General features: G+C 41.3%; 1 protein-coding gene across 4 annotated transcripts in view; it reads right to left on the bottom strand.

The window, feature by feature from the left end:
* The window catches only part of TNC (tenascin C), a 90,924-nt gene that overhangs the window by 64,312 nt on the left and 13,742 nt on the right, over nucleotides 1-12,870 (bottom strand). The gene's annotated exons all lie outside the window — the stretch shown is intronic.

Below are 12,870 nucleotides of genomic sequence, written 5' to 3' on the forward strand. Positions count from 1 at the left end.
CTACAAGTAAACAAACAAAATAACAACCTTGTGAGTATCTACTGCTAATTGAATCTATTGAATATCTGCAGTTCCAAGTGAATTTTGATTTTATATCTCCTGCGTTTGATGCTCTCCTCATATTCCTTCAATATTCACTGTAGGTTTGATATAAAATGGTCTCCAAAATAATTTTGCAAACTGGAAGGAATGATTTCACTCACTATTCAACTTCTAGAAATTTAGCAAGTCAACAGGGTACAGAAGAAAGGGCCAAACTTTGGAATAAGACAGACCGGATGTGAGCTTGGATCTCAGCTCTAGCCTTTGGGTAAGATATGTAACTTTTGTTGGTTTTGTTTCACTGGCATACAGTGAAGATCATAATGGCTAATGTCAAAGTTAAAATAATCCTGTAAGTGAAAACATTAATTTGAAACCATGTATTCATGAGTTTCTTCACTATTCGCTAGATGTGCACACTGAGTGACCCTCATAGTGACGTAATGGCCATAGTCCCAGTAGATGTTCAATAACTCCTACCTCTTATTATTGACCCTCTAATCTGAGTTTAACACCATCTGCTGCTTCTCTGCTGCTATCAGAGGCAGAGATTAAAATGAAGGACTCTCTAAGGAAACTGAGTTTTAATTCCAGCTGAGTTTCTTACTAGTTTTGTGGCTATTGGAATAGTCTTCTACTTCGCTGAACCTCAGTTTCTCTTCTCCTTGATTTACTTCCAAAACCTTGAAACGTCAAGTTTTTAGAAGAGCCTGACAGAGTGTCCCTGAACCCCTTGTCCAAATTATGATTCAGGGGAAGAGATGGCTCAGAAAGGATGTGTATGAGCCTCTGATGTCTTCTCCAGTCAACAAGTACTTATACTATTCTTACTGAGTATTAGGACAGAACGATGTCCTCTTCTCCCCTCAAATTCATATGTTGATGCCCTAACCCCCAGTGTGACTGTGTTCGGAGACGGGGACTTTAGGAAGGTAATCATGGTTAAATGAGGTCATAAGGCTGGGGCCCTGATCTGATAGTGTTGTAAGAAGAGGAAGAGACATCAGAGGTCTCTCTCCTTCTCTCTCTCTCTCTGCTTGTACACAGAGGAAAGGCCATGCGAGGACACAGCGAGGAAGTGGCCATCTGAAAGCCAAGGGGAAGGCCTTACCAGAACTGAATTTTCCAGTGCTTTGATCTGGGACTTCCAGCCTCTTAAATTGTGAGAAAGTAAATTTCTGTTGGTTAAGCCAGCCAGTCTGTGATATTTTGTTATGGCAGCCCAAGCAGACGAATACATTTTTTCCACAATAATCAGAGTTCTTTGGATGGTAGAAATAAATATAAGACCAAGGGCCTACCCTCAGAGGGCTTAACAATAGAATTAAGAAGAAAATGGAATCATCCATTTACTATTTAAGGAGCAAAGCAAGAAGGAATGTAAATCATTTATTTTGTAGTATAGGATATAAGTGATTATGGAGTTTGAAAGATGTAAAAGGAATTGTCGAAAGAGTGGTAGGGCATGGCTGTTGGAAAGGATAGAATTTAAGATGATCCTTAAAGAATGAAAATGATTAGATAGAGAGTATAGAGGAGAATACGCTATTGTGAAGCAGTTCTTACATTGTTAAGCTGTCTTAAGGCTATTCACCTGTATGGACAATCAAGGAGCTGAGGAAAGGGGAGTGTTGTGTGCTGGTCTCAGCTTATCAATAACCAATGTTGTGGCTGGACCAGCCCTTGTGACTCTTATTATGATTGCAAGAGGCCCTTCCACAATAACCATCAGAAAATTTTTGGGAAAAAACGGTTTATTACTTAAAGGACATGGAAATTACAAGGCATACCTGGGGCCAAAGAGCAAGGCCATGGGGGAGAGAGAGAGCACAGGCCTGGGCTTCTGCTTTTATTGGGGTCGAGGGTGGGGGCCCAGGGTTTCGCAGGCTCATTCTTTATCGGTGAATTTAAAACATACGAGCAGGAATTTAAAAAGTGGGAAGAGAAACACCAAGCGGCCCAAATGGTCAGTTATTGAAATTAATGGAGATCTCTAAAACATAGAAGCCTCAGTGGGGGAAGGTGCCTGGCTCTTTATCTAGTCTGTGGCTGGCAATGTGTTTATTCCAGATAGCCATCTTTGCAGTGGATGCCTCTTTGAAGTGGCTGCCTCTGTAATCAAAGCTTAAGTCAGGCACTTGCATTAGAAGAAAAAAAAGACTGTCAAGAGTTTACACTACAGGGAGTTGACAGAGGCAGCTGAGAAATTATTGAGTAAAGATAGAAAGACATGGTTAAACTTTAGGTGGTTATAATACTGTATATTATAATACTGTATATTATAATATTCCTTGAATCTTGTGAGAATGATCTATACATAGTATGAAGTCATTTATAGTCTTCTTTAATTAGGAAATACACCTGACCGTCGTTCAAGAATGTAATTGAGAGCTACTTATTTTTTAATCAGTCATTTCAAAAATTGGTATTTTCCCATGCCCATGCTGCTTACACTCGCATGTTCTAAGTTAGCTATTTATGTCAATTAGATGTGGTATTTAGATTGCTTATCCTATAAGAGGCTTTCCAATTTTTTTTCCAAGGAAGGTCTTATCCCAATGATAGAATGTGTCAATATGATCGCAAATGATCACCTCCTTCATGATGACGGGAAAGTCTTTGCAAAACCTGGAGAAGGATTGTAGCATGGAAAATCGAACTGAGAAGCATTTCTGTAGGGCTGGCCAGGGGTCAGGGGACCTAGGAAGCACAACTGTGGATTTAATCAAGAACTTTCTATCCATACCACATCCTAATTATAGTCATATTTGATATTTTACCAACTATCCATGTGATAGCTACTTACGGCATCTACTCCCTGGTTAGGCAAAAAGGAAAGAAAGAAAGAAACAAAAAACTTCTGAGTATGCTGTCTCATTCAAATTAGTTTCCTAAGTAAGAATTTGTGGATCTGGGATGTAGGCAGGCCCACTGAATGCAAATTATTATGAAGAGGAGAACTTGGCAAGTTCTCAAACCAGCATAGCTCATCTTATTTGTTTACTGGACAAATATTTATTGATGGCGTACTCTACTGCAATTGCTTTAACTCTCTTTGCCTTCCACAAAGTCCTTCCTTCCCATCCTCTTCCCCTCAATTCTTAGCTCTCTCTCTCTTTTTTTTTCACGAGAAAGGGCCATGGGCCAAGTTTGAAATGCTTTTGGACTTTTACCCAACACTTTTGTGTGTGTTGCTAAATGACTTAAATTTCCATCTAAAAGGCCAGGAGAGTTGCTGGTTGAGACTCCAAGGCAGTGAGTCTAGGGTAATAATGACCAGAGTATGGGTTGAGTGAGGATTTTTCACTGTGAGTGTAAGGGATGTGCACTGGCACAGCCAAATGCTGCGTTGTTTGGAGGAAGGAAATGGAATTCTTGAGGGCTATGTATTTCCCATTGGCTCATGGTGGTCTGAGGACAGATGGATGTTTTTGTCCTTTGGGAAAGATCCATTATATCTTTGTGATAAAAAATGCCTAGGCTTTGGAATTAGAGGCACCTGGATTCAAATGACACTCACTAGCTTGGTCACTTTGGCAAGCCATTTATCCTCTCTCAACCTCATTTGACCTCAAATGACCTCATTTGTAAAATGTGGGTCAAAACCCTTCCGGGGGAAACTATGGATTGGAAATCTGTATGTAAAGCATCCAGCACTGAGTCCGCCTATAGGAGGCATACATTAAAAAGTAGCTTCTATTTTGTTGCATTCCTAGGAACAAAGCCTAGCATGACCAGGCCAAGAGCGTCCCTCTGCCTAAGCTTGAGTTTGACCTCTTCATGGAATCCAGTCCTAAACTTAGCAGTGACTTGGATCCAGATCAAAGAGGACTTGCAGAAATCACTGATGGGTGAGGAGGTAAACCTTATAAAGATACATTTACCAGAACTGGAACTATGTACACCGGAGAGAAAAAAAGATAGGGAGCAAATAATAACCTTTAAGAACGTAAAATATTCTCAAGCAGACAACTGGCTGCTTAACGTGTCCTTTGAGGATAGATCTAGGGAAAATTACTTTAGATCGCAGTTTGAGATATTTAAGTTAGACATGAAGAATCACGTTCTGACAGCAGGTCTTTTAAAATTTCAGACTGAACGACTTATTCTATAGTGACTCTTAAAATGCACAAGTAGATTCTTATCTTTATAGGAAGTGACCAGGCAATGGGAGGTCTGGAAAATATCTTGTAGGAGGAAGGAATGCAGACCTGTGCCTATTTATCCTGTAGTTGAAAAAGCCAAGGTTGAGAGGGACATGACTATCATGTACAAATCCTGGGGAGGCAGGAGCCGGCTTGCTCCTTGTGGCCCCAAAGGACAGAACAAGCACTGATGTGTGTGTCTGTTGGGAGTGACGGTAGGGTTGGTTACGAGAAGACAAATTTCAGCACAACAGGAGAAATATTTTTCAAGTCGGAATTCTCCAATAGAAAGAGCTTCTTTTAGACTATAGCAGGTTCCAAGTTGCTGGAATGTAAATAGAATAGTGCTGAAGAGTATAGGTTTTAAAGACAAACTGTCTTGGGTTGATTCACAGTTCAACTACTTCCTGTCCTTGAGAAAGGTGTTATCTACTACTGTAAGGCAGAGTCATGTTATTGATAAAATGTGATACGAGTTTCCTTGTAGGATGGTTGTGAAAAGTGCATGGGGTGACGTGTGTCATGGAATGGTACGGTCTTTGGCAGCAGCAAGAGCTCAAAGGGAAGCTTTTGTACTGAAAAATAGAGACTTCAATTCATAGTTTTTTAGGATTTTCTTTCTCCCAACTCTTAAACCTCTTACTTTGGCATATGCAGGTCTGTTTTTTTAAGCAAGGATAAGAGTTCTGCAGTATGTGGAGACTGTCTCTCTCAAAGACCCCAGGCAAATACGGCCTGGAGATTATCTCTATCCCCATCTCCATCTCTATCTCCATATCTATGTCTATAACTATCTATAGCCAGCCCTGGTGGTCTAGTAGTTAAGATTCGGTGCTCTTACTGCTCCGGCCTGGGTTTGCTTCCCAGTCAGGGAACCACGCCACCTGTCCACGGATTGTCATACTGTGACAGCTGCCTGTTGCTGTGATCTTAAAAGCTATGCCACCAGCATTTCAAATACCAGCAGGGTCACCCATGGTGGACAGGTTTCAGTGGAGCTTCTAGACTAAGACAGACTAGGAAGAAGGATCTGGCCACCAACTCCTGAAAATTGGCCATGAAAAGCCTATGCATAGCTGTGGAGCATTGTCTCATATAGTGTTGGAAGGTGAGAGGCTGGAGCAAAAAGACCAGGGAGGGCTCTGCTCCACTGTGCACAGGGCCGCTAGGAGTCGGAATTGATTCAACGGCACTAACAACAAACCTATATTTATACTCATATCAATTTATCTATCTATCTATCTGTCCATCTATCTATATTTTATGGTAAGATTAAAGGATCTGGTGAATAAATGTTTGCAAAGGAGGAGAGTAGGAAGAGACACAACCTTTGTACGGGCTCAATACACAGATTGTTGGGGCCACATATCCAGGGCAAAGTGGCTATTTCTAAGCAATGCAGATTACCCTGCTCTGTACCCAGTCTCAGCACATATGCTGAATGCAGAAAAATACACAGGTGGATCAGACTTTGCTTTCTATCTTTATCAGGAGCCAAAGAAACTGCTATGAATTGTTTTTGTGAGTTTCTTTAGGTACCTCCTTTCCTGTTAACGTCTCAAAACACAATTAATCTGGAGTAAAAAATCTATCATAAAGATTTTCCCATGAGAGAAAAGGTAGAAAACTTAAACTCAAGAAAAAGTATAAAACTTTGAATTCGTTAGTCTAGAGCTGTGCTGTCCAGTATGGCAGCCACTAGCCACCAGTGGTTATTACAATTAAAATGAATTAAAATTAAGTACAATAAAAAATTCCATCCTTGGTTGTACTACCCACATTTCGAGTGCTTAATATTGTCTGTAATATCAGATAGTGTGGATAAAGGACATTTCCATCGTTGCAGAAAATTCTACTGAGCAGGACTGGTTTAGAGGGCTGCTTGGTGATATTAAGCCCATGGTGCAAATGAGGAAACTGAGGCTCAGAGAGGTCAAGGAGAGTCTCTAAGAAAGTTAGCTATTGTTCAGTCTCCTGTCTAACGAAAATGGGTGAGTACCTCCAATGCAGTTGCCAGGAGACGAGAGAGAGAAGATGATACTTTTCATTAACTCAGCTGAACATAAGCAAATAGGTATGTGCACTGTAATTTCCATACCTTACATGTTCAAACACATCCAGGTACCAATGGAGAATGGTGTTCATGGTTACTACCCTCCTCAAATATGAAGGGATGTCTACCTTGTCCCAGGTCAGCATCCTTTCCCCCCATTCTACCTTTGAGATAGGAAATTTTTTCTTCTTCCTCTCTCTGAATACCTTTGAGTCTCAAGATCTCCATGAGTTTCTTCTCCTCAAATCAAACAAAAGATAGATTTCTCCAGGATCTACTCTGTCCACACCTAACATCTTGACTTACTCTGCCTCACCCTTCTCTTGGGAGCTGGTAGACCTTGTCAAAGTTAACTCATGACTGTCCATTTTTTGTTGACCCTGCACTCTTTTGCTCCGCAGTTTTTGAGGGACTCAGTCCATTTCATTCAGCAGTCTTAAACAATTATGTTGATGAAGCAGCTGAGTGTGGGAGAAAGAGCCTGTTCTTTGGAGAGAAACAGACCTGTGCTAGAATCCAGCTCTTCCACTTAGTAGCTGTTGCCTGTAGCCATTCATTTTTGCCCTCTGAGACTCACTAACCTCATTTCCTACATGGCTATACATGTATCTATTTCACAGTGTTGTGGGAGGATGGCATGAAGTGAGAAAATATATTAAGCTACTAGCATGGTGCCAGGTACATACTAGGAGCTTAATGTATGGTAGTTAAGATAATGGAAGCAACAAAAACAAGAGCAGTCAAATACAGAATAGATCAGAAAGGAAACCTTGTATCCAGAAGGGATGGGAGCATCAGGGAAGTATATTATGACTATAATAATGATGTAATAGAAAACAAGAGAAATTGGTCACGTAGGTGGAGGGAAGCTACATTCTTCTGAGGTGCTCGAGAAAGAATCCTCAAAAGAGATGGCATCTGAAATGGACCTGAAGGATAGGTAGGATTCTAAAACGCAGACGGATACAACTGAGGAGGTGGGTAGAATTTGAAGCCTACAGAAGTCTAGAAAGAGGGAAGAGCATGAGAAAAGTCAAGGGAGTTGGAAGACATGGGTGATGAGGAGAATAAAAAAAATAAAGCAGCTTCCCTTTGTAGCTGCCTGACTTAGAGAAAGGTGGGTAACATGTATGGAATACTGGAGGTCTAGTTCTACTGAGGTGTAAAGACACGTATGTAGGGGAGTGGAAAGGAGAGAGCACGTGGAGTTGGTCAAATCACAGTGAGGAGAGCCTTGCAGGTCAATGTGAAGAGTAGCTGCTGCCTAGGAAGCAATGCCACGTCTCCCTAAGTCTAGGTGCCTGACTGCTCACAGGATCATGAGTTGAGATAACTAGGCAGAATGCAGGCTTCTGTATTTAGCCCTTTGGTCTCCAAATATCTGGCACATTTATGGCACCTGACCCCCACAAAAAATAAAAAAACAATGATCCTGAAGGCTTATTTTTTTTTTGGCAGGGGAGGGTGTTAAGATGTTAGGATTTCGTTACTGATGAAAGATAAAAATTAGTTCTCGTTTCAATTTCTTCGGTATTAGACGTTGCCAGAGTAGGATGATTCTCCAGATTTGGGCATTATAGGTTTTTATTCAGAACATTATTCTGAGGTTACACTTCATTTAAGAGGCAGGGAAACCATCATGGTCAGTAGAGGAGTATCATGGCAGCGGCGTCCCAAGGGCTTTTGGTTAATAATTTTATACTTTAAGGTGCCCCTTGTTATCAAATCTTCTTTTTTTCCTCCCCAGTAGAACTGTTTGGTAGTTAACCTTTTGGAAGCAGCATGGAATAAACTAACGTTTATTTTTAGGCACTCACCACAAGACAAAGACCATTGCTAGTTAAAGGAATCAACAATCTTTGGATTTTTTCCTCGGTCACAGCTGGAGAATAAACAACATCACTTTTAGATACAGATAAAACTTCCAACTGCTTAGAATCATATTTCAGAATTAGCTATTATGACTTCATTTTTAGTAGCTCACAGAATATATTTATCTTGTTTATTAGGCATGTACATGAAATATCCTAGGTTTGGGGGAACGAGGAGGATTCCTACTGTTTAGAAATGCAGATGAATTTCTTTCCACATCATTTTGGCAACACATGAGGCAGCTCACACTAAATTTTTCTTCTTGCTCACAGGCAAGAGAATTTTATTGTGCACAGTCAGTTACGCATGGAGTTGCTTACATGGGCGTTCTTAAAGGTTCTAGAAATTCCTCACCCCTTGTTCTTCCCAACATCCATAAATTCCTTTTCGGAATGTGTCAGGAGGAGAGAGGAGCCAGGAAACAGCCTTAAGTGTGGATTTTTTCCGAGGACATCTGATCCTTACCCTTGAGTGAGTCCAGCACAACCTGTGTCTTAAAAGAATTGAGAAAACTCTGCTGCCAAACCAAAGCTCCTACAGGACCTAGATGTTTAAATTCCAGCACTGAAAAGTGCTTATCCATTTAGGTAGCACGGTGGCTTAATGGGTTCCCAGTTAGGATGCTAGTGGATCCAGCAATCATCTTAGTGTCCTGAGGATTAACTCATTTTTAAAACCATTCATTCTTGCATTCAAGAGAGGCGAGTTGAATGAGCATTAAGACCAGGCCATGGGAGAACCCAAGAGGGAGTGAGGTGTTTCAGAGTCCAGTGATGGATAGTTCTTGCTCTCCATGAGTTCACAGTCTAGTAAAGGAAACAGACACGTAAAGAGATACTGAAAGGGAAGAATGATAAATGCTAAAACCGACAAATCTCCAAGGAGAGGCTGTGTAATGTTTGAGATATCTGCTCTAGAATTAGTCAAATACTATAGATTCTGGTTCTGCCACTTGCTATTAGTTTGAATCATATGGGATTTCCATTTCCATAGGCCAAAGATGGTTGGATAGGGGCAAATTCCTATGGTTCCATCGAGTGGCTATGACCTTAGCTATGTAACACTGTCTCTCTGCACCTCCACTTTCTTGTTTGTAAAATGACAACAGTGACAACACTATTATAAAGTTCTTTCAATTGCAAGTGAGAAAAAATGAGATTAAATGAGATAATGCACGTGCAACACTTAGGACAGTGCTGAACAGGAGGTAACAGGTAACAGGTGTGTATTGTTATTATGTGATTTGTGTCTTTTGTTTGAAAGAGACAGTGGAAGGCTAGTCTCTGAAGGATGAGGGATTCATAAGGGAATTTTGGGGAGCTCCCTCTTGCCCTCTGTCACTTTTCCCTTGGAAGTGGGTAATTCTCAGTGTTTCAGTTTGTCAGGAGTCAGGAATTCTCTGAGATCCTTAGGGGGTGAGGAGGCTGTGGCCACACTCCTGGTTTTCCTCCTAGCCTATCTATTCTAATTCAGTAGCAGGAAAAGCAAGTTCACGAGCCTAGGGTGGAGCTCCTTTCTGGGAGATCAGTCCCCTGGCCAAGAGGCAGCGTTGCCACTGGGATGGTTGTCTATGCTGCTCAGCCAGGTCTTTCTCCAGAACAGGCTGCCTGCGGTTTAGTTTTCAAGACACTGCTCCTGACGGGAAACATTGGCTCAGTATTTCAGCACTTTCCATCGATGCAGACAGACATGGGATTGTAAAATCAAGATCAGACTTGAGCAGGGCTTAGAAGCAACTGTAGGAGATCATGGAGTCCAGGGGTGGCAAATCTGTGGCACCCCCATAGATTTGGTGTACGTGGCAGATGTTGCTAATCAATGCCTACACACCTTTGTGGAGCCCCACTTCAGAACTGTTGTGAGTACATCACTCCAGGCAGCCACGTCCAATTAAGTAGAGATATAACATGACATGAAAAAGAATAACTGAACTGATACACCCAGAGAAGGTCACTGGCTAATATTAAAACCCAGAGATCCTATTTTTTGGTCAATGAATTTGATTGAGGTTTATCTCTTCCTGAAGGCCACTGGGAGGTCTTCAAAAATAAATGCATATGAAAGGATTCTCGTAATTATTAGTCTGAGGTCATCATAATAGTCCCCAGAGACAAATATCAGCAATGGGATCTTGGAGAGCATTTGTGTTAAGAGATATCCAGATTTCTTGGTCCTGTGCAGTTTCTTCAGTTTTCCATTCATCCATCTATCCATCCATCCACCCATCCATCAACCCATCCATCTATCCAACTATCCATCTTTTCAGTACATATTTATTAGATACCTACTATGTGCCAAGCCCTGAGTTAAGCATGAGGGATACAACAATGAAGAAGCTAAGCATGTTCTCTATAATCATAAAGCTTATAACTTCCTCCTGAATGGTCACAAGAAGCAATTGATTTTAAATCCATGTATTGTGGATTCAATATTGGTGATATTCTTAAGTGTCGCTGCGGATTGAGAACATGGTGCACACTCCTAAGTCAATAGCAAGAGTAGAAATGTTAAGATTCTTGCAAGAGCTACTTTCTGTCTACCTACTATGTGCTGCATGTATGCTGGGTGCTGGGGAGACTACCCAGAGTGAGGGTCTAGCCTCTCTTTCCAGAAGTCTCACAAACTAGAAGTGCATACACAGCGAAGTTCAGTAGCAGTGCTGGTCTGAATGAAGGAATAGAGGAAAGAAGTGTTCCTTTGAGCTTGGAAGTTCACAGAGGGCTTCCTGGAGGAGGAAGGCTTAGAATCACTGAACATTAATTGAAAAGGCCTTGAAAGATCAAGAAGAGGTTGAAATGATAAAATAATAATAAAAGTAATAAAGATATCATTGAGTATCATTCACTGAGTGCTTATCTTGTCAAAGCCTGTGCTAAGCATTTTAAAATCTCCAACCGCAAATTCCCACAAATTGATATGAGGTAGTGTCTTTATTCTGGTTTTGCAGATGTGGAAACTGAAGCACAGAATAATTAGAATAGAATAACTATTAAGTAGTGGAGTCAGGATTTGAACACAGGTCCATCTGAGTCCAAAGTGCTCTGAACCACCATTTTATACAGCCCTTTGCGCTGGAGGGCCAAGGAAAGGACCTATGGTTCAAGACCAGACCCAAGTTCTGTCTATATAACGTTCAAACACCTGGCTCAAAAGAGAATACTATCAACACCCTGGAATGAGGGCCCTACAGTGGCAGACATCCTGTGGGTGCTATGGTGATGAAACACACTGACAGACACCTTGCAGATGTCCTATCTCGGTCACTGGGAGAGGATCCAGATGCCTTGAAGGCTCCTCGAAAGCCCTTTTGCCATCTCCCAGTGGACAAATCAATCTGTGCTTCAAGACAAAGCTCAAAAAAAGAAATCTATTATTAGAAATTTTCTCAGGTAACTTTTCCCTCTCCTGAATTCTCTCAGTACTTGATCTGATATTATTTGTATCATATGGCATTCTAAAAATGGTTTTGAGTGGCTTTATGATGTATGTATATCTTCCTCTTTTAGAGCAATCAGCAAATTCTGTCCTGTATTTATCTTAGACTGTAAGCAGTTAGTGTACATATGGTTACTCCTTATGTAGTTAGAATGCATACAGTTAGACTATACATAGACAGTTACGTTCCATGAGGGCAGGGACTATATCTGAGTCATTAATCTCTTTTTCTTTCTTTTTTTGTTGTGAGGAAGATTGGCTCTGAGTTAACATCTGTTGCCAATCTTCCTCTTTTTCCTTTAGGAAGATTGTTGCTGAGCCAACATCTGTGCCAGTCTTCCTCTATATTGTAGGTGGGACGCCTCCACAGCAAGGCTTGGTTAGTGGTGCTAGGTCCGTGCCTGGGATCCAAACCCACAAACCCCAGGCTGCTGAGGTACAGCATGCAAACTTAACCACTACACCATCAGGCCAGCACCTGAGTCATTCATCTCTTAAAACCCAGCACCAAGCACTGTGTCTGGAACACAGTAAATGCACAATATATTTATATTTGAATAAAATAAAATTGAATATATTTCTTGATTTTGAACTTACATACAGCAGGTGCTCATATTTGTGAAATTAATGAATGAACAAGTACTCTTATTTTCCTGTTAGACCTAATGTAATTAGTTCTCCTGTGATCTCTCCTAAGGCAAGATGTATGAAGGAATTCATCATTGCTGCACTCCTGGATTTAGTTCACTTTTATTCACTTAGATATTCAGTGAGTACATACTATGTGCCAGACACCACACTGAGCATGGGGTTATAACAGTGGCCAAGATAGACCTTACTTCTTCCCATGAGATTCTAGTTAACACCCCAAAAGTTCTTGAGAGCCCAGCATGTCTGCTTTGACACAAGCTTTCTATATGAGCAAGGTAAACTCGACTGGACCTTTGGCACAGCATGGACTTGATCAGGCCTGGGATATACTCAGTGTCGAACTCTGGTGTTGGGGTGAAAGAAGCATCTTGGGGGCTGGCCCCGTGGCCGAGTGGTTAAGTTCGCGTGCTCTGCTGCAGGCGGCCCGGTGTTTCGTTGGTTTGGATCCTGGGCGCGGACATGGCACTGCTCATGAAGCCACACTAAGGCAGCGTCCCACATGCCACAACTAGAAGGATGCACAACGAAGAATATACAACTATGTACTGGGGGGCTTTGGGGAGAAAAAGGAAAAAATAAAATCTTTAAAAAAAAAAAGAAGCATCTTGGGTTATTAGTCAGTGACACTTGCAATTTCATTGCCATATTTGTTGTTTGTTAATTTTAGGTCAC

The sequence above is a fragment of the Equus quagga genome, chromosome 1, assembly GCF_021613505.1.
Source record: "Equus quagga isolate Etosha38 chromosome 1, UCLA_HA_Equagga_1.0, whole genome shotgun sequence".
In the NCBI taxonomy this organism is placed as follows: Eukaryota; Metazoa; Chordata; class Mammalia; order Perissodactyla; family Equidae; genus Equus; species Equus quagga.